The sequence below is a fragment of the Ambystoma mexicanum genome, unplaced genomic scaffold (assembly GCF_040938575.1).
Source record: "Ambystoma mexicanum isolate Mex_15411 unplaced genomic scaffold, UKY_AmexF1_1 Mex_scaf10, whole genome shotgun sequence".
Lineage (NCBI taxonomy): Eukaryota > Metazoa > Chordata > Amphibia > Caudata > Ambystomatidae > Ambystoma > Ambystoma mexicanum.
Window position 1 is genome coordinate 472,501 of NW_027182325.1, and position 15,000 is coordinate 487,500.

Consider the following 15,000-nt stretch of genomic DNA (forward strand, 5'->3'; position numbering starts at 1 on the left):
CCTAGTTAGTACCTGGATGGGAGACCACCTGGGAATACCAGGTGCTGTAGGCTTTTTTGTGCTCCAAGTTCAGGAAGTGAGCCATTTCACAATTGCCTTTCAAAACTGCAAGGTCTAGCCGACTAGATGCTTAAAAGTACAAAACTCACTAGGCCCAGAGCCTACGGCCACACCACACTGAATGCGCCCGATCTCGGAAGCTAAGCAGGGTCAGGCCTAGTTAGTACCTGGATGGGAGACTGCCTGGGAATACCAGGTGCTGTAGGCTTTTTTGTGCTCCATGATTAGTAATTGCGCAACTTCTCAATTATTTTTCAAATTTGGTATGTTTCCAAAATAATTGTATCCCGTTTTATAGCGGAAATGTTGGACAACATCATGAGGGCTGGAGCTACCTTTTTACATAGAATTAGCATACAGGTAGTGTGTTCATGGGTAATAAATCGACTTTCACATGTAATGCAGTACAGAGAATATTGAGTCCTTCAAGAGGCATGAAAGAAAACCATTATTGTGTTGATTGTTCTCTCCACCTCCCTGCAACAGACACAGGATGGATGAATTAAAGTTATCCTACCAGACATAGGAGTCCTGAATGGGCCCACCAGTCTTATATATCTCGCCTGATCGAGCCTGATCGAGCGATGAGCGTGGTATCATGTTGCAAGTGGCTGCATGGCTTAGCTTACTAAATGCAAATGCATAAGAGTAATATTCTTAGCATTCCTAGAGCCTACGGCCACACCACACTGAATGCACCCGATCTCGACTGATCTCGGAAGTTAAGCAGTGTCAGGCCTAGTTAGTACCTGGATGGGAGACCGCCTGGGAATACCAGGTGCTGTAGGGTTTTTTGTGCTCCAAGTTCAGGAAGTGAGCCCTTTCTCAATTGCCTTTTAAAACTGCAAGGTCTAGCCGACTAGATGCTTAAAAGTACAAAACTCACTAGGCCCAGAGCCTACGGCCACACCACACTGAATGTGCCTGATCTCGTCTGATCTCAGAAGCTAAGCAGTGTCGGGCTTAGTTAGTACCTGGATGGAAGACCGCCTGGGAATACCAGGTGCTGTAGGCTTTTTTGTACTCCAAGTTCAGGAAGTGAGCCATTTCTCAATTGCCTTTCAAAACTGCAAGGTCTAGCCGACTAGATGCTTAAAAGTACAAAACTCACAAGAACCAGAGCCTACGGCCACACCACACTGATTGCGCCCGATCTCGTCTGATCTCGGAAGCTAAGCAGTGTCCGGCCTAGATAGTACCTGGATGGGAGACCACCTGGGAATACCAGGTGCTGTAGGCTTTTTTGTGCTCCAAGTTCAGGAAGTGAGCCATTTCACAATTGCCTTTCAAAACTGCAAGGTCTAGCCGACTAGATGCTTAAAAGTACAAAACTCACTAGGCCCAGAGCCTACGGCCACACCACACTGAATGTGCCCGATCTCGGAAGCTAAGCAGGGTCAGGCCTAGTTAGTACCTGGATGGGAGACTGCCTGGGAATACCAGGTGCTGTAGGCTTTTTTGTGCTCCATGATTAGTAATTGCGCAACTTCTCAATTATTTTTCAAATTTGGTATGTTTCCAAAATAATTGTATCCCGTTTTATAGCGGAAATGTTGGACAACATCATGAGGGCTGGAGCTACCTTTTTACATAGAATTAGCATACAGGTAGTGTGTTCATGGGTAATAAATCGACTTTCACATGTAATGCAGTACAGAGAATATTGAGTCCTTCAAGAGGCATGAAAGAAAACCATTATTGTGTTGATTGTTCTCTCCACCTCCCTGCAACAGACACAGGATGGATGAATTAAAGTTATCCTACCAGACATAGGAGTCCTGAATGGGCCCACCAGTCTTATATATCTCGCCTGATCGAGCCTGATCGAGCGATGAGCGTGGTATCATGTTGCAAGTGGCTGCATGGCTTAGCTTACTAAATGCAAATGCATAAGAGTAATATTCTTAGCATTCCTAGAGCCTACGGCCACACCACACTGAATGCACCCGATCTCGTCTGATCTCGGAAGTTAAGCAGTGTCAGGCCTAGTTAGTACCTGGATGGGAGACCGCCTGGGAATACCAGGTGCTGTAGGCTTTTTTGTGCTCCAAGTTCAGGAAGTGAGCCCTTTCTCAATTGCCTTTTAAAACTGCAAGGTCTAGCCGACTAGATGCTTAAAAGTACAAAACTCACTAGGCCCAGAGCCTACGGCCACACCACACTGAATGTGCCTGATCTCGTCTGATCTCAGAAGCTAAGCAGTGTCGGGCCTAGTTAGTACCTGGATGGAAGACCGCCTGGGAATACCAGGTGCTGTAGGCTTTTTTGTACTCCAAGTTCAGGAAGTGAGCCATTTCTCAATTGCCTTTCAAAACTGCAAGGTCTAGCCGACTAGATGCTTAAAAGTACAAAACTCACAAGAACCAGAGCCTACGGCCACACCACACTGAATGCGCCCGATCTCGTCTGATCTCGGAAGCTAAGCAGTGTCGGGCCTCGTTAGTACCTGGATGGGAGACCGCCTGGGAATACCAGGTGCTGTAGGCTTTTTTGTGCTCCAAGTTCAGGAAGTGAGCCATTTCTCAATTGCCTTTCAAAACTGCAAGGTCTAGCTGACTAGATGCTTAAAAGTACAAAACTCACTAGGCCCAGAGCCTATGGCCACACCACACTGATTGCGCCCGATCTCGTCTGATCTCGGAAGCTAAGCAGTGTCGGGCCTAGTTAGTACCTGGATGGGAGACCACCTGGGAATACCAGGTGCTGTAGGCTTTTTTGTGCTCCAAGTTCAGGAAGTGAGCCATTTCACAATTGCCTTTCAAAACTGCAAGGTCTAGCCGACTAGATGCTTAAAAGTACAAAACTCACTAGGCCCAGAGCCTACGGCCACACCACACTGAATGTGCCCGATCTCGGAAGCTAAGCAGGGTCAGGCCTAGTTAGTACCTGGATGGGAGACTGCCTGGGAATACCAGGTGCTGTAGGCTTTTTTGTGCTCCATGATTAGTAATTGCGCAACTTCTCAATTATTTTTCAAATTTGGTATGTTTCCAAAATAATTGTATCCCGTTTTATAGCGGAAATGTTGGACAACATCATGAGGGCTGGAGCTACCTTTTTACATAGAATTAGCATACAGGTAGTGTGTTCATGGGTAATAAATCGACTTTCACATGTAATGCAGTACAGAGAATATTGAGTCCTTCAAGAGGCATGAAAGAAAACCATTATTGTGTTGATTGTTCTCTCCACCTCCCTGCAACAGACACAGGATGGATGAATTAAAGTTATCCTACCAGACATAAGAGTCCTGAATGGGCCCACCAGTCTTATATATCTCGCCTGATCGAGCCTGATCGAGCGATGAGCGTGGTATCATGTTGCAAGTGGCTGCATGGCTTAGCTTACTAAATGCAAATGCATACGAGTAATATTCTTAGCATTCCTAGAGCCTACGGCCACACCACACTGAATGCACCCGATCTCGTCTGATCTCGGAAGTTAAGCAGTGTCAGGCCTAGTTAGTACCTGGATGGGAGACCGCCTGGGAATACCAGGTGCTGTAGGCTTTTTTGTGCTTCAAGTTCAGGAAGTGAGCCCTTTCTCAATTGCCTTTTAAAACTGCAAGGTCTAGCCGACTAGATGCTTAAAAGTACAACACTCACTAGGCCCAGAGCCTACGGCCACACCACACTGAATGCGCCTGATCTCGTCTGATCTCAGAAGCTAAGCAGTGTCGGGCCTAGTTAGTACCTGGATGGGAGACCGCCTGGGAATACCAGGTGCTGTAGGCTTTTTTGTACTCCAAGTTCAGGAAGTGAGCCATTTCTCAATTGCCTTTCAAAACTGCAAGGTCTAGCCGACTAGATGCTTAAAAGTACAAAACTCACTAGGCCCAGAGCCTACGGCCACACCACACTGAATGCGCCCGATCTCGTCTGATCTCGGAAGCTAAGCAGTGTCGGGCCTAGTTAGTACCTGGATGGGAGACCACCTGGGAATACCAGGTGCTGTAGGCTTTTTTGTGCTCCAAGTTCAGGAAGTGAGCCATTTCACAATTGCCTTTCAAAACTGTAAGGTCTAGCCGACTAGATGCTTAAAAGTACAAACTCACTAGGCCCAGAGCCTACGGCCACACCACACTGAATGCGCCCGATCTCGGAAGCTAAGCAGGGTCTGGCCTAGTTAGTACCTGGATGGGAGACTGCCTGGGAATACCAGGTGCTGTAGGCTTTTTTTGTGCTCCATGATTAGTAATTGCGCAACTTCTCAATTATTTTTCAAATTTGGTATGTTTCCAAAATAATTGTATCCCGTTTTATAGCGGAAATGTTGGACAACATCATGAGGGCTGGAGCTACCTTTTTACATAGAATTAGCATACAGGTAGTGTGTTCATGGGTAATAAATCAACTTTCACATGTAATGCAGTACAGAGAATATTGAGTCCTTCAAGAGGCATGAAAGAAAACCATTATTGTGTTGATTGTTCTCTCCACCTCCCTGCAACAGACACAGGATGGATGAATTAAAGTTATCCTACCAGACATAGGAGTCCTGAATGGGCCCACCAGTCTTATATATCTCGCCTGATCGAGCCTGATCGAGCGATGAGCGTGGTATCATGTTGCAAGTGGCTGCATGGCTTAGCTTACTAAATGCAAATGCATAAGAGTAATATTCTTAGCATTCCTAGAGCCTACGGCCACACCACACTGAATGCACCTGATCTCGTCTGATCTTGGAAGTTAAGCAGTGTCAGGCCTAGTTAGTACCTGGATGGGAGACCGCCTGGGAATACCAGGTGCTGTAGGCTTTTTTGTGCTCCAAGTTCAGGAAGTGAGCCCTTTCTCAATTGCCTTTTAAAACTGCAAGGTCTAGCCGACTAGATGCTTAAAAGTACAACACTCACTAGGCCCAGAGCCTACGGCCACACCACACTGAATGCGCCTGATCTCGTCTGATCTCAGAAGCTAAGCAGTGTCGGGCCTAGTTAGTACCTGGATGGGAGACCGCCTGGGAATACCAGGTGCTGTAGGCTTTTTTGTACTCCAAGTTCAGGAAGTGAGCCATTTCTCAATTGCCTTTCAAAACTGCAAGGTCTAGCCGACTAGATGCTTAAAAGTACAAAACTCACTAGGCCCAGAGCCTACGGCCACACCACACTGAATGCGCCCGATCTCGTCTGATCTCGGAAGCTAAGCAGTGTCGGGCCTAGTTAGTACCTGGATGGGAGACCACCTGGGAATACCAGGTGCTGTAGGCTTTTTTGTGCTCCAAGTTCAGGAAGTGAGCCATTTCACAATTGCCTTTCAAAACTGCAAGGTCTAGCCCACTAGATGCTTAAAAGTACAAACTCACTAGGCCCAGAGCCTACGGCCACACCACACTGAATGCGCCCGATCTCGGAAGCTAAGCAGGGTCGGGCCTAGTTAGTACCTGGATGGGAGACTGCCTGGGAATACCAGGTGCTGTAGGCTTTTTTTGTGCTCCATGATTAGTAATTGCGCAACTTCTCAATTATTTTTCAAATTTGGTATGTTTCCAAAATAATTGTATCCCGTTTTATAGCGGAAATGTTGGACAACATCATGAGGGCTGGAGCTACCTTTTTACATAGAATTAGCATACAGGTAGTGTGTTCATGGGTAATAAATCAACTTTCACATGTAATGCAGTACAGAGAATATTGAGTCCTTCAAGAGGCATGAAAGAAAACCATTATTGTGTTGATTGTTCTCTCCACCTCCCTGCAACAGACACAGGATGGATGAATTAAAGTTATCCTACCAGACATAGGAGTCCTGAATGGGCCCACCAGTCTTATATATCTCGCCTGATCGAGCGATGAGCGTGGTATCATGTTGCAAGTGGCTGCATGGCTTAGCTTACTAAATGCAAATGCATAAGAGTAATATTCTTAGCATTCCTAGAGCCTACGGCCACACCACACTGAATGCACCCGATCTCGACTGATCTCGGAAGTTAAGCAGTGTCAGGCCTAGTTAGTACCTGGATGGGAGACCGCCTGGGAATACCAGGTGCTGTAGGCTTTTTTGTGCTCCAAGTTCAGGAAGTGAGCCCTTTCTCAATTGCCTTTTAAAACTGCAAGGTCTAGCCGACTAGATGCTTAAAAGTACAAAACTCACTAGGCCCAGAGCCTACGGCCACACCACACTGAATGTGCCTGATCTCGTCTGATCTCAGAAGCTAAGCAGTGTCGGGCCTAGTTAGTACCTGGATGGAAGACCGCCTGGGAATACCAGGTGCTGTAGGCTTTTTTGTACTCCAAGTTCAGGAAGTGAGCCATTTCTCAATTGCCTTTCAAAACTGCAAGGTCTAGCCGACTAGATGCTTAAAAGTACAAAACTCACAAGAACCAGAGCCTACGGCCACACCACACTGAATGCGCCCGATCTCGTCTGATCTCGGAAGCTAAGCAGTGTCGGGCCTCGTTAGTACCTGGATGGGAGACCGCCTGGGAATACCAGGTGCTGTAGGCTTTTTTGTGCTCCAAGTTCAGGAAGTGAGCCATTTCTCAATTGCCTTTCAAAACTGCAAGGTCTAGCTGACTAGATGCTTAAAAGTACAAAACTCACTAGGCCCAGAGCCTACGGCCACACCACACTGATTGCGCCCGATCTCGTCTGATCTCGGAAGCTAAGCAGTGTCGGGCCTAGTTAGTACCTGGATGGGAGACCACCTGGGAATACCAGGTGCTGTAGGCTTTTTTGTGCTCCAAGTTCAGGAAGTGAGCCATTTCACAATTGCCTTTCAAAACTGCAAGGTCTAGCCGACTAGATGCTTAAAAGTACAAAACTCACTAGGCCCAGAGCCTACGGCCACACCACACTGAATGTGCCCGATCTCAGAAGCTAAGCAGGGTCAGGCCTAGTTAGTACCTGGATGGGAGACTGCCTGGGAATACCAGGTGCTGTAGGCTTTTTTGTGCTCCATGATTAGTAATTGCGCAACTTCTCAATTATTTTTCAAATTTGGTATGTTTCCAAAATAATTGTATCCCGTTTTATAGCGGAAATGTTGGACAACATCATGAGGGCTGGAGCTACCTTTTTACATAGAATTAGCATACAGGTAGTGTGTTCATGGGTAATAAATCGACTTTCACATGTAATGCAGTACAGAGAATATTGAGTCCTTCAAGAGGCATGAAAGAAAACCATTATTGTGTTGATTGTTCTCTCCACCTCCCTGCAACAGACACAGGATGGATGAATTAAAGTTATCCTACCAGACATAGGAGTCCTGAATGGGCCCACCAGTCTTATATATCTCGCCTGATCGAGCCTGATCGAGCGATGAGCGTGGTATCATGTTGCAAGTGGCTGCATGGCTTAGCTTACTAAATGCAAATGCATAAGAGTAATATTCTTAGCATTCCTAGAGCCTACGGCCACACCACACTGAATGCACCCGATCTCGTCTGATCTCGGAAGTTAAGCAGTGTCAGGCCTAGTTAGTACCTGGATGGGAGACCGCCTGGGAATACCAGGTGCTGTAGGCTTTTTTGTGCTCCAAGTTCAGGAAGTGAGCCCTTTCTCAATTGCCTTTTAAAACTGCAAGGTCTAGCCGACTAGATGCTTAAAAGTACAACATTCACTAGGCCCAGAGCCTACGGCCACACCACACTGAATGCGCCTGATCTCGTCTGATCTCAGAAGCTAAGCAGTGTCGGGCCTAGTTAGTACCTGGATGGGAGACCGCCTGGGAATACCAGGTGCTGTAGGCTTTTTTGTACTCCAAGTTCAGGAAGTGAGCCATTTCTCAATTGCCTTTCAAAACTGCAAGGTCTAGCCGACTAGATGCTTAAAAGTACAAAACTCACTAGGCCCAGAGCCTACGGCCACACCACACTGAATGCGCCCGATCTCATCTGATCTCGGAAGCTAAGCAGTGTCGGGCCTAGTTAGTACCTGGATGGGAGACCACCTGGGAATACCAGGTGCTGTAGGCTTTTTTGTGCTCCAAGTTCAGGAAGTGAGCCATTTCACAATTGCCTTTCAAAACTGCAAGGTCTAGCCGACTAGATGCTTAAAAGTACAAACTCACTAGGCCCAGAACCTACGGCCACACCACACTGAATGCGCCCGATCTCAGAAGCTAAGCAGGGTCGGGCCTAGTTAGTACCTGGATGGGAGACCGCCTGGGAATACCAGGTGCTGTAGGCTTTTTTGTGCTCCAAGTTCAGGAAGTGAGCCATTTCTCAATTGCCTTTCAAAATTGCAAGGTCTAGCTGACTAGATGCTTAAAAGTACAAAACTCACTAGGCCCAGAGCCTACGGCCACACCACACTGATTGCGCCCGATCTCGGAAGCTAAGCAGTGTCGGGCCTCGTTAGTACCTGGATGGGAGACTGCCTGGGAATACCAGGTGCTGTAGGCTTTTTTGTGCTCCAAGTTCAGGAAGTGAGCCATTTCTCAATTGCCTTTCAAAACTGCAAGGTCTAGCTGACTAGATGCTTAAAAGTACAAAACTCACTAGGCCCAGAGCCTACGGCCACACCACACTGATTGCGCCCGATCTCGTCTGATCTCGGAAGCTAAGCAGTGTCGGGCCTAGTTAGTACCTGGATGGGAGACCACCTGGGAATACCAGGTGCTGTAGGCTTTTTTGTGCTCCAAGTTCAGGAAGTGAGCCATTTCACAATTGCCTTTCAAAACTGCAAGGTCTAGCCGACTAGATGCTTAAAAGTACAAAACTCACTAGGCCCAGAGCCTACGGCCACACCACACTGAATGCGCCCGATCTCGGAAGCTAAGCAGGGTCAGGCCTAGTTAGTACCTGGATGGGAGACTGCCTGGGAATACCAGGTGCTGTAGGCTTTTTTGTGCTCCATGATTAGTAATTGCGCAACTTCTCAATTATTTTTCAAATTTGGTATGTTTCCAAAATAATTGTATCCCGTTTTATAGCGGAAATGTTGGACAACATCATGAGGGCTGGAGCTACCTTTTTACATAGAATTAGCATACAGGTAGTGTGTTCATGGGTAATAAATCGACTTTCACATGTAATGCAGTACAGAGAATATTGAGTCCTTCAAGAGGCATGAAAGAAAACCATTATTGTGTTGATTGTTCTCTCCACCTCCCTGCAACAGACACAGGATGGATGAATTAAAGTTATCCTACCAGACATAGGAGTCCTGAATGGGCCCACCAGTCTTATATATCTCGCCTGATCGAGCCTGATCGAGCGATGAGCGTGGTATCATGTTGCAAGTGGCTGCATGGCTTAGCTTACTAAATGCAAATGCATAAGAGTAATATTCTTAGCATTCCTAGAGCCTACGGCCACACCACACTGAATGCACCCGATCTCGACTGATCTCGGAAGTTAAGCAGTGTCAGGCCTAGTTAGTACCTGGATGGGAGACCGCCTGGGAATACCAGGTGCTGTAGGCTTTTTTGTGCTCCAAGTTCAGGAAGTGAGCCCTTTCTCAATTGCCTTTTAAAACTGCAAGGTCTAGCCGACTAGATGCTTAAAAGTACAAAACTCACTAGGCCCAGAGCCTACGGCCACACCACACTGAATGTGCCTGATCTCGTCTGATCTCAGAAGCTAAGCAGTGTCGGGCCTAGTTAGTACCTGGATGGAAGACCGCCTGGGAATACCAGGTGCTGTAGGCTTTTTTGTACTCCAAGTTCAGGAAGTGAGCCATTTCTCAATTGCCTTTCAAAACTGCAAGGTCTAGCCGACTAGATGCTTAAAAGTACAAAACTCACAAGAACCAGAGCCTACGGCCACACCACACTGATTGCGCCCGATCTCGTCTGATCTCGGAAGCTAAGCAGTGTCCGGCCTAGATAGTACCTGGATGGGAGACCACCTGGGAATACCAGGTGCTGTAGGCTTTTTTGTGCTCCAAGTTCAGGAAGTGAGCCATTTCACAATTGCCTTTCAAAACTGCAAGGTCTAGCCGACTAGATGCTTAAAAGTACAAAACTCACTAGGCCCAGAGCCTACGGCCACACCACACTGAATGTGCCCGATCTCGGAAGCTAAGCAGGGTCAGGCCTAGTTAGTACCTGGATGGGAGACTGCCTGGGAATACCAGGTGCTGTAGGCTTTTTTGTGCTCCATGATTAGTAATTGCGCAACTTCTCAATTATTTTTCAAATTTGGTATGTTTCCAAAATAATTGTATCCCGTTTTATAGCGGAAATGTTGGACAACATCATGAGGGCTGGAGCTACCTTTTTACATAGAATTAGCATACAGGTAGTGTGTTCATGGGTAATAAATCGACTTTCACATGTAATGCAGTACAGAGAATATTGAGTCCTTCAAGAGGCATGAAAGAAAACCATTATTGTGTTGATTGTTCTCTCCACCTCCCTGCAACAGACACAGGATGGATGAATTAAAGTTATCCTACCAGACATAGGAGTCCTGAATGGGCCCACCAGTCTTATATATCTCGCCTGATCGAGCCTGATCGAGCGATGAGCGTGGTATCATGTTGCAAGTGGCTGCATGGCTTAGCTTACTAAATGCAAATGCATAAGAGTAATATTCTTAGCATTCCTAGAGCCTACGGCCACACCACACTGAATGCACCCGATCTCGTCTGATCTCGGAAGTTAAGCAGTGTCAGGCCTAGTTAGTACCTGGATGGGAGACCGCCTGGGAATACCAGGTGCTGTAGGCTTTTTTGTGCTCCAAGTTCAGGAAGTGAGCCCTTTCTCAATTGCCTTTTAAAACTGCAAGGTCTAGCCGACTAGATGCTTAAAAGTACAAAACTCACTAGGCCCAGAGCCTACGGCCACACCACACTGAATGTGCCTGATCTCGTCTGATCTCAGAAGCTAAGCAGTGTCGGGCCTAGTTAGTACCTGGATGGAAGACCGCCTGGGAATACCAGGTGCTGTAGGCTTTTTTGTACTCCAAGTTCAGGAAGTGAGCCATTTCTCAATTGCCTTTCAAAACTGCAAGGTCTAGCCGACTAGATGCTTAAAAGTACAAAACTCACAAGAACCAGAGCCTACGGCCACACCACACTGAATGCGCCCGATCTCGTCTGATCTCGGAAGCTAAGCAGTGTCGGGCCTCGTTAGTACCTGGATGGGAGACCGCCTGGGAATACCAGGTGCTGTAGGCTTTTTTGTGCTCCAAGTTCAGGAAGTGAGCCATTTCTCAATTGCCTTTCAAAACTGCAAGGTCTAGCTGACTAGATGCTTAAAAGTACAAAACTCACTAGGCCCAGAGCCTATGGCCACACCACACTGATTGCGCCCGATCTCGTCTGATCTCGGAAGCTAAGCAGTGTCGGGCCTAGTTAGTACCTGGATGGGAGACCACCTGGGAATACCAGGTGCTGTAGGCTTTTTTGTGCTCCAAGTTCAGGAAGTGAGCCATTTCACAATTGCCTTTCAAAACTGCAAGGTCTAGCCGACTAGATGCTTAAAAGTACAAAACTCACTAGGCCCAGAGCCTACGGCCACACCACACTGAATGTGCCCGATCTCGGAAGCTAAGCAGGGTCAGGCCTAGTTAGTACCTGGATGGGAGACTGCCTGGGAATACCAGGTGCTGTAGGCTTTTTTGTGCTCCATGATTAGTAATTGCGCAACTTCTCAATTATTTTTCAAATTTGGTATGTTTCCAAAATAATTGTATCCCGTTTTATAGCGGAAATGTTGGACAACATCATGAGGGCTGGAGCTACCTTTTTACATAGAATTAGCATACAGGTAGTGTGTTCATGGGTAATAAATCGACTTTCACATGTAATGCAGTACAGAGAATATTGAGTCCTTCAAGAGGCATGAAAGAAAACCATTATTGTGTTGATTGTTCTCTCCACCTCCCTGCAACAGACACAGGATGGATGAATTAAAGTTATCCTACCAGACATAAGAGTCCTGAATGGGCCCACCAGTCTTATATATCTCGCCTGATCGAGCCTGATCGAGCGATGAGCGTGGTATCATGTTGCAAGTGGCTGCATGGCTTAGCTTACTAAATGCAAATGCATACGAGTAATATTCTTAGCATTCCTAGAGCCTACGGCCACACCACACTGAATGCACCCGATCTCGTCTGATCTCGGAAGTTAAGCAGTGTCAGGCCTAGTTAGTACCTGGATGGGAGACCGCCTGGGAATACCAGGTGCTGTAGGCTTTTTTGTGCTTCAAGTTCAGGAAGTGAGCCCTTTCTCAATTGCCTTTTAAAACTGCAAGGTCTAGCCGACTAGATGCTTAAAAGTACAACACTCACTAGGCCCAGAGCCTACGGCCACACCACACTGAATGCGCCTGATCTCGTCTGATCTCAGAAGCTAAGCAGTGTCGGGCCTAGTTAGTACCTGGATGGGAGACCGCCTGGGAATACCAGGTGCTGTAGGCTTTTTTGTACTCCAAGTTCAGGAAGTGAGCCATTTCTCAATTGCCTTTCAAAACTGCAAGGTCTAGCCGACTAGATGCTTAAAAGTACAAAACTCACTAGGCCCAGAGCCTACGGCCACACCACACTGAATGCGCCCGATCTCGTCTGATCTCGGAAGCTAAGCAGTGTCGGGCCTAGTTAGTACCTGGATGGGAGACCACCTGGGAATACCAGGTGCTGTAGGCTTTTTTGTGCTCCAAGTTCAGGAAGTGAGCCATTTCACAATTGCCTTTCAAAACTGTAAGGTCTAGCCGACTAGATGCTTAAAAGTACAAACTCACTAGGCCCAGAGCCTACGGCCACACCACACTGAATGCGCCCGATCTCGGAAGCTAAGCAGGGTCTGGCCTAGTTAGTACCTGGATGGGAGACTGCCTGGGAATACCAGGTGCTGTAGGCTTTTTTTGTGCTCCATGATTAGTAATTGCGCAACTTCTCAATTATTTTTCAAATTTGGTATGTTTCCAAAATAATTGTATCCCGTTTTATAGCGGAAATGTTGGACAACATCATGAGGGCTGGAGCTACCTTTTTACATAGAATTAGCATACAGGTAGTGTGTTCATGGGTAATAAATCAACTTTCACATGTAATGCAGTACAGAGAATATTGAGTCCTTCAAGAGGCATGAAAGAAAACCATTATTGTGTTGATTGTTCTCTCCACCTCCCTGCAACAGACACAGGATGGATGAATTAAAGTTATCCTACCAGACATAGGAGTCCTGAATGGGCCCACCAGTCTTATATATCTCGCCTGATCGAGCCTGATCGAGCGATGAGCGTGGTATCATGTTGCAAGTGGCTGCATGGCTTAGCTTACTAAATGCAAATGCATAAGAGTAATATTCTTAGCATTCCTAGAGCCTACGGCCACACCACACTGAATGCACCTGATCTCGTCTGATCTTGGAAGTTAAGCAGTGTCAGGCCTAGTTAGTACCTGGATGGGAGACCGCCTGGGAATACCAGGTGCTGTAGGCTTTTTTGTGCTCCAAGTTCAGGAAGTGAGCCCTTTCTCAATTGCCTTTTAAAACTGCAAGGTCTAGCCGACTAGATGCTTAAAAGTACAACACTCACTAGGCCCAGAGCCTACGGCCACACCACACTGAATGCGCCTGATCTCGTCTGATCTCAGAAGCTAAGCAGTGTCGGGCCTAGTTAGTACCTGGATGGGAGACCGCCTGGGAATACCAGGTGCTGTAGGCTTTTTTGTACTCCAAGTTCAGGAAGTGAGCCATTTCTCAATTGCCTTTCAAAACTGCAAGGTCTAGCCGACTAGATGCTTAAAAGTACAAAACTCACTAGGCCCAGAGCCTACGGCCACACCACACTGAATGCGCCCGATCTCGTCTGATCTCGGAAGCTAAGCAGTGTCGGGCCTAGTTAGTACCTGGATGGGAGACCACCTGGGAATACCAGGTGCTGTAGGCTTTTTTGTGCTCCAAGTTCAGGAAGTGAGCCATTTCACAATTGCCTTTCAAAACTGCAAGGTCTAGCCGACTAGATGCTTAAAAGTACAAACTCACTAGGCCCAGAGCCTACGGCCACACCACACTGAATGCGCCCGATCTCGGAAGCTAAGCAGGGTCGGGCCTAGTTAGTACCTGGATGGGAGACTGCCTGGGAATACCAGGTGCTGTAGGCTTTTTTTGTGCTCCATGATTAGTAATTGCGCAACTTCTCAATTATTTTTCAAATTTGGTATGTTTCCAAAATAATTGTATCCCGTTTTATAGCGGAAATGTTGGACAACATCATGAGGGCTGGAGCTACCTTTTTACATAGAATTAGCATACAGGTAGTGTGTTCATGGGTAATAAATCAACTTTCACATGTAATGCAGTACAGAGAATATTGAGTCCTTCAAGAGGCATGAAAGAAAACCATTATTGTGTTGATTGTTCTCTCCACCTCCCTGCAACAGACACAGGATGGATGAATTAAAGTTATCCTACCAGACATAGGAGTCCTGAATGGGCCCACCAGTCTTATATATCTCGCCTGATCGAGCGATGAGCGTGGTATCATGTTGCAAGTGGCTGCATGGCTTAGCTTACTAAATGCAAATGCATAAGAGTAATATTCTTAGCATTCCTAGAGCCTACGGCCACACCACACTGAATGCACCCGATCTCGACTGATCTCGGAAGTTAAGCAGTGTCAGGCCTAGTTAGTACCTGGATGGGAGACCGCCTGGGAATACCAGGTGCTGTAGGCTTTTTTGTGCTCCAAGTTCAGGAAGTGAGCCCTTTCTCAATTGCCTTTTAAAACTGCAAGGTCTAGCCGACTAGATGCTTAAAAGTACAAAACTCACTAGGCCCAGAGCCTACGGCCACACCACACTGAATGTGCCTGATCTCGTCTGATCTCAGAAGCTAAGCAGTGTCGGGCCTAGTTAGTACCTGGATGGAAGACCGCCTGGGAATACCAGGTGCTGTAGGCTTTTTTGTACTCCAAGTTCAGGAAGTGAGCCATTTCTCAATTGCCTTTCAAAACTGCAAGGTCTAGCCGACTAGATGCTTAAAAGTACAAAACTCACAAGAACCAGAGCCTACGGCCACACCACACTGAATGCGCCCGATCTCGTCT

General features: G+C 47.0%; 38 non-coding genes and 13 pseudogenes across 38 annotated transcripts in view; all 51 read left to right on the top strand.

The window, feature by feature from the left end:
• LOC138547478 (5S ribosomal RNA) overlaps positions 1 to 53 on the top strand; it is a 119-nt gene extending 66 nt beyond the window's left edge. Inside the window, exon 1 of the ribosomal RNA XR_011291316.1 lies at positions 1 to 53. This exon is cut by the window's left edge and continues 66 nt beyond it. This is a non-coding gene — a ribosomal RNA (5S ribosomal RNA).
• Positions 54 to 159: 106 nt separating this feature from the next.
• On the top strand, positions 160 to 268 carry LOC138544917 (5S ribosomal RNA; annotated as a pseudogene).
• Positions 269 to 731: 463 nt separating this feature from the next.
• Positions 732 to 850, top strand: LOC138542058 (5S ribosomal RNA). Its single transcript, XR_011290048.1, has one exon. It is a non-coding gene; the product is annotated as a 5S ribosomal RNA (ribosomal RNA).
• Positions 851 to 956: 106 nt separating this feature from the next.
• Positions 957 to 1,075, top strand: LOC138541605 (5S ribosomal RNA). The gene has a single exon (XR_011289607.1). It is a non-coding gene; the product is annotated as a 5S ribosomal RNA (ribosomal RNA).
• A 106-nt stretch (positions 1,076 to 1,181) lies between these two features.
• LOC138541426 (5S ribosomal RNA) lies at positions 1,182 to 1,300 on the top strand. Its single transcript, XR_011289433.1, has one exon. It is a non-coding gene; the product is annotated as a 5S ribosomal RNA (ribosomal RNA).
• A 106-nt stretch (positions 1,301 to 1,406) lies between these two features.
• On the top strand, positions 1,407 to 1,515 carry LOC138545936 (5S ribosomal RNA; annotated as a pseudogene).
• A 463-nt stretch (positions 1,516 to 1,978) lies between these two features.
• LOC138548683 (5S ribosomal RNA) lies at positions 1,979 to 2,097 on the top strand. Its single transcript, XR_011292475.1, has one exon. It is a non-coding gene; the product is annotated as a 5S ribosomal RNA (ribosomal RNA).
• Positions 2,098 to 2,203: 106 nt separating this feature from the next.
• Positions 2,204 to 2,322, top strand: LOC138539440 (5S ribosomal RNA). Its single transcript, XR_011287507.1, has one exon. It is a non-coding gene; the product is annotated as a 5S ribosomal RNA (ribosomal RNA).
• A 106-nt stretch (positions 2,323 to 2,428) lies between these two features.
• LOC138549739 (5S ribosomal RNA) lies at positions 2,429 to 2,547 on the top strand. Its single transcript, XR_011293512.1, has one exon. It is a non-coding gene; the product is annotated as a 5S ribosomal RNA (ribosomal RNA).
• A 106-nt stretch (positions 2,548 to 2,653) lies between these two features.
• LOC138549638 (5S ribosomal RNA) lies at positions 2,654 to 2,772 on the top strand. Its single transcript, XR_011293415.1, has one exon. It is a non-coding gene; the product is annotated as a 5S ribosomal RNA (ribosomal RNA).
• Positions 2,773 to 2,878: 106 nt separating this feature from the next.
• LOC138545937 (5S ribosomal RNA) lies at positions 2,879 to 2,987 on the top strand (annotated as a pseudogene).
• Positions 2,988 to 3,450: 463 nt separating this feature from the next.
• On the top strand, positions 3,451 to 3,569 carry LOC138548684 (5S ribosomal RNA). The gene has a single exon (XR_011292476.1). It is a non-coding gene; the product is annotated as a 5S ribosomal RNA (ribosomal RNA).
• A 106-nt stretch (positions 3,570 to 3,675) lies between these two features.
• On the top strand, positions 3,676 to 3,794 carry LOC138538861 (5S ribosomal RNA). The gene has a single exon (XR_011286947.1). It is a non-coding gene; the product is annotated as a 5S ribosomal RNA (ribosomal RNA).
• Positions 3,795 to 3,900: 106 nt separating this feature from the next.
• On the top strand, positions 3,901 to 4,019 carry LOC138544847 (5S ribosomal RNA). Its single transcript, XR_011290752.1, has one exon. It is a non-coding gene; the product is annotated as a 5S ribosomal RNA (ribosomal RNA).
• A 105-nt stretch (positions 4,020 to 4,124) lies between these two features.
• On the top strand, positions 4,125 to 4,233 carry LOC138545671 (5S ribosomal RNA; annotated as a pseudogene).
• A 464-nt stretch (positions 4,234 to 4,697) lies between these two features.
• LOC138541369 (5S ribosomal RNA) lies at positions 4,698 to 4,816 on the top strand. The gene has a single exon (XR_011289378.1). It is a non-coding gene; the product is annotated as a 5S ribosomal RNA (ribosomal RNA).
• A 106-nt stretch (positions 4,817 to 4,922) lies between these two features.
• Positions 4,923 to 5,041, top strand: LOC138538874 (5S ribosomal RNA). The gene has a single exon (XR_011286959.1). It is a non-coding gene; the product is annotated as a 5S ribosomal RNA (ribosomal RNA).
• Positions 5,042 to 5,147: 106 nt separating this feature from the next.
• On the top strand, positions 5,148 to 5,266 carry LOC138544961 (5S ribosomal RNA). Its single transcript, XR_011290764.1, has one exon. It is a non-coding gene; the product is annotated as a 5S ribosomal RNA (ribosomal RNA).
• Positions 5,267 to 5,371: 105 nt separating this feature from the next.
• LOC138543269 (5S ribosomal RNA) lies at positions 5,372 to 5,480 on the top strand (annotated as a pseudogene).
• A 454-nt stretch (positions 5,481 to 5,934) lies between these two features.
• Positions 5,935 to 6,053, top strand: LOC138538200 (5S ribosomal RNA). Its single transcript, XR_011286308.1, has one exon. It is a non-coding gene; the product is annotated as a 5S ribosomal RNA (ribosomal RNA).
• Positions 6,054 to 6,159: 106 nt separating this feature from the next.
• Positions 6,160 to 6,278, top strand: LOC138539441 (5S ribosomal RNA). The gene has a single exon (XR_011287508.1). It is a non-coding gene; the product is annotated as a 5S ribosomal RNA (ribosomal RNA).
• A 106-nt stretch (positions 6,279 to 6,384) lies between these two features.
• On the top strand, positions 6,385 to 6,503 carry LOC138549740 (5S ribosomal RNA). The gene has a single exon (XR_011293513.1). It is a non-coding gene; the product is annotated as a 5S ribosomal RNA (ribosomal RNA).
• Positions 6,504 to 6,609: 106 nt separating this feature from the next.
• LOC138547479 (5S ribosomal RNA) lies at positions 6,610 to 6,728 on the top strand. The gene has a single exon (XR_011291317.1). It is a non-coding gene; the product is annotated as a 5S ribosomal RNA (ribosomal RNA).
• A 106-nt stretch (positions 6,729 to 6,834) lies between these two features.
• Positions 6,835 to 6,943, top strand: LOC138547079 (5S ribosomal RNA; annotated as a pseudogene).
• A 463-nt stretch (positions 6,944 to 7,406) lies between these two features.
• On the top strand, positions 7,407 to 7,525 carry LOC138548685 (5S ribosomal RNA). The gene has a single exon (XR_011292477.1). It is a non-coding gene; the product is annotated as a 5S ribosomal RNA (ribosomal RNA).
• Positions 7,526 to 7,631: 106 nt separating this feature from the next.
• Positions 7,632 to 7,750, top strand: LOC138538886 (5S ribosomal RNA). The gene has a single exon (XR_011286970.1). It is a non-coding gene; the product is annotated as a 5S ribosomal RNA (ribosomal RNA).
• Positions 7,751 to 7,856: 106 nt separating this feature from the next.
• LOC138549572 (5S ribosomal RNA) lies at positions 7,857 to 7,975 on the top strand. Its single transcript, XR_011293352.1, has one exon. It is a non-coding gene; the product is annotated as a 5S ribosomal RNA (ribosomal RNA).
• A 105-nt stretch (positions 7,976 to 8,080) lies between these two features.
• Positions 8,081 to 8,189, top strand: LOC138544792 (5S ribosomal RNA; annotated as a pseudogene).
• A 106-nt stretch (positions 8,190 to 8,295) lies between these two features.
• On the top strand, positions 8,296 to 8,404 carry LOC138544023 (5S ribosomal RNA; annotated as a pseudogene).
• A 106-nt stretch (positions 8,405 to 8,510) lies between these two features.
• Positions 8,511 to 8,629, top strand: LOC138547480 (5S ribosomal RNA). The gene has a single exon (XR_011291318.1). It is a non-coding gene; the product is annotated as a 5S ribosomal RNA (ribosomal RNA).
• A 106-nt stretch (positions 8,630 to 8,735) lies between these two features.
• On the top strand, positions 8,736 to 8,844 carry LOC138544918 (5S ribosomal RNA; annotated as a pseudogene).
• Positions 8,845 to 9,307: 463 nt separating this feature from the next.
• On the top strand, positions 9,308 to 9,426 carry LOC138538202 (5S ribosomal RNA). Its single transcript, XR_011286310.1, has one exon. It is a non-coding gene; the product is annotated as a 5S ribosomal RNA (ribosomal RNA).
• Positions 9,427 to 9,532: 106 nt separating this feature from the next.
• LOC138539442 (5S ribosomal RNA) lies at positions 9,533 to 9,651 on the top strand. Its single transcript, XR_011287509.1, has one exon. It is a non-coding gene; the product is annotated as a 5S ribosomal RNA (ribosomal RNA).
• A 106-nt stretch (positions 9,652 to 9,757) lies between these two features.
• Positions 9,758 to 9,876, top strand: LOC138541427 (5S ribosomal RNA). The gene has a single exon (XR_011289434.1). It is a non-coding gene; the product is annotated as a 5S ribosomal RNA (ribosomal RNA).
• Positions 9,877 to 9,982: 106 nt separating this feature from the next.
• LOC138545938 (5S ribosomal RNA) lies at positions 9,983 to 10,091 on the top strand (annotated as a pseudogene).
• Positions 10,092 to 10,554: 463 nt separating this feature from the next.
• On the top strand, positions 10,555 to 10,673 carry LOC138548686 (5S ribosomal RNA). Its single transcript, XR_011292478.1, has one exon. It is a non-coding gene; the product is annotated as a 5S ribosomal RNA (ribosomal RNA).
• A 106-nt stretch (positions 10,674 to 10,779) lies between these two features.
• LOC138539444 (5S ribosomal RNA) lies at positions 10,780 to 10,898 on the top strand. The gene has a single exon (XR_011287511.1). It is a non-coding gene; the product is annotated as a 5S ribosomal RNA (ribosomal RNA).
• A 106-nt stretch (positions 10,899 to 11,004) lies between these two features.
• Positions 11,005 to 11,123, top strand: LOC138549741 (5S ribosomal RNA). The gene has a single exon (XR_011293514.1). It is a non-coding gene; the product is annotated as a 5S ribosomal RNA (ribosomal RNA).
• Positions 11,124 to 11,229: 106 nt separating this feature from the next.
• Positions 11,230 to 11,348, top strand: LOC138549640 (5S ribosomal RNA). The gene has a single exon (XR_011293417.1). It is a non-coding gene; the product is annotated as a 5S ribosomal RNA (ribosomal RNA).
• Positions 11,349 to 11,454: 106 nt separating this feature from the next.
• LOC138545939 (5S ribosomal RNA) lies at positions 11,455 to 11,563 on the top strand (annotated as a pseudogene).
• A 463-nt stretch (positions 11,564 to 12,026) lies between these two features.
• On the top strand, positions 12,027 to 12,145 carry LOC138548688 (5S ribosomal RNA). Its single transcript, XR_011292480.1, has one exon. It is a non-coding gene; the product is annotated as a 5S ribosomal RNA (ribosomal RNA).
• A 106-nt stretch (positions 12,146 to 12,251) lies between these two features.
• On the top strand, positions 12,252 to 12,370 carry LOC138538897 (5S ribosomal RNA). Its single transcript, XR_011286981.1, has one exon. It is a non-coding gene; the product is annotated as a 5S ribosomal RNA (ribosomal RNA).
• A 106-nt stretch (positions 12,371 to 12,476) lies between these two features.
• On the top strand, positions 12,477 to 12,595 carry LOC138545076 (5S ribosomal RNA). Its single transcript, XR_011290776.1, has one exon. It is a non-coding gene; the product is annotated as a 5S ribosomal RNA (ribosomal RNA).
• Positions 12,596 to 12,700: 105 nt separating this feature from the next.
• On the top strand, positions 12,701 to 12,809 carry LOC138545673 (5S ribosomal RNA; annotated as a pseudogene).
• A 464-nt stretch (positions 12,810 to 13,273) lies between these two features.
• On the top strand, positions 13,274 to 13,392 carry LOC138541370 (5S ribosomal RNA). Its single transcript, XR_011289379.1, has one exon. It is a non-coding gene; the product is annotated as a 5S ribosomal RNA (ribosomal RNA).
• Positions 13,393 to 13,498: 106 nt separating this feature from the next.
• Positions 13,499 to 13,617, top strand: LOC138538908 (5S ribosomal RNA). The gene has a single exon (XR_011286992.1). It is a non-coding gene; the product is annotated as a 5S ribosomal RNA (ribosomal RNA).
• A 106-nt stretch (positions 13,618 to 13,723) lies between these two features.
• Positions 13,724 to 13,842, top strand: LOC138545190 (5S ribosomal RNA). The gene has a single exon (XR_011290788.1). It is a non-coding gene; the product is annotated as a 5S ribosomal RNA (ribosomal RNA).
• A 105-nt stretch (positions 13,843 to 13,947) lies between these two features.
• On the top strand, positions 13,948 to 14,056 carry LOC138543270 (5S ribosomal RNA; annotated as a pseudogene).
• A 454-nt stretch (positions 14,057 to 14,510) lies between these two features.
• On the top strand, positions 14,511 to 14,629 carry LOC138538203 (5S ribosomal RNA). Its single transcript, XR_011286311.1, has one exon. It is a non-coding gene; the product is annotated as a 5S ribosomal RNA (ribosomal RNA).
• Positions 14,630 to 14,735: 106 nt separating this feature from the next.
• LOC138539445 (5S ribosomal RNA) lies at positions 14,736 to 14,854 on the top strand. Its single transcript, XR_011287512.1, has one exon. It is a non-coding gene; the product is annotated as a 5S ribosomal RNA (ribosomal RNA).
• A 106-nt stretch (positions 14,855 to 14,960) lies between these two features.
• Positions 14,961 to 15,000, top strand: part of LOC138549742 (5S ribosomal RNA) — a 119-nt gene continuing 79 nt past the window's right edge. Inside the window, exon 1 of the ribosomal RNA XR_011293515.1 lies at positions 14,961 to 15,000. This exon is cut by the window's right edge and continues 79 nt beyond it. This is a non-coding gene — a ribosomal RNA (5S ribosomal RNA).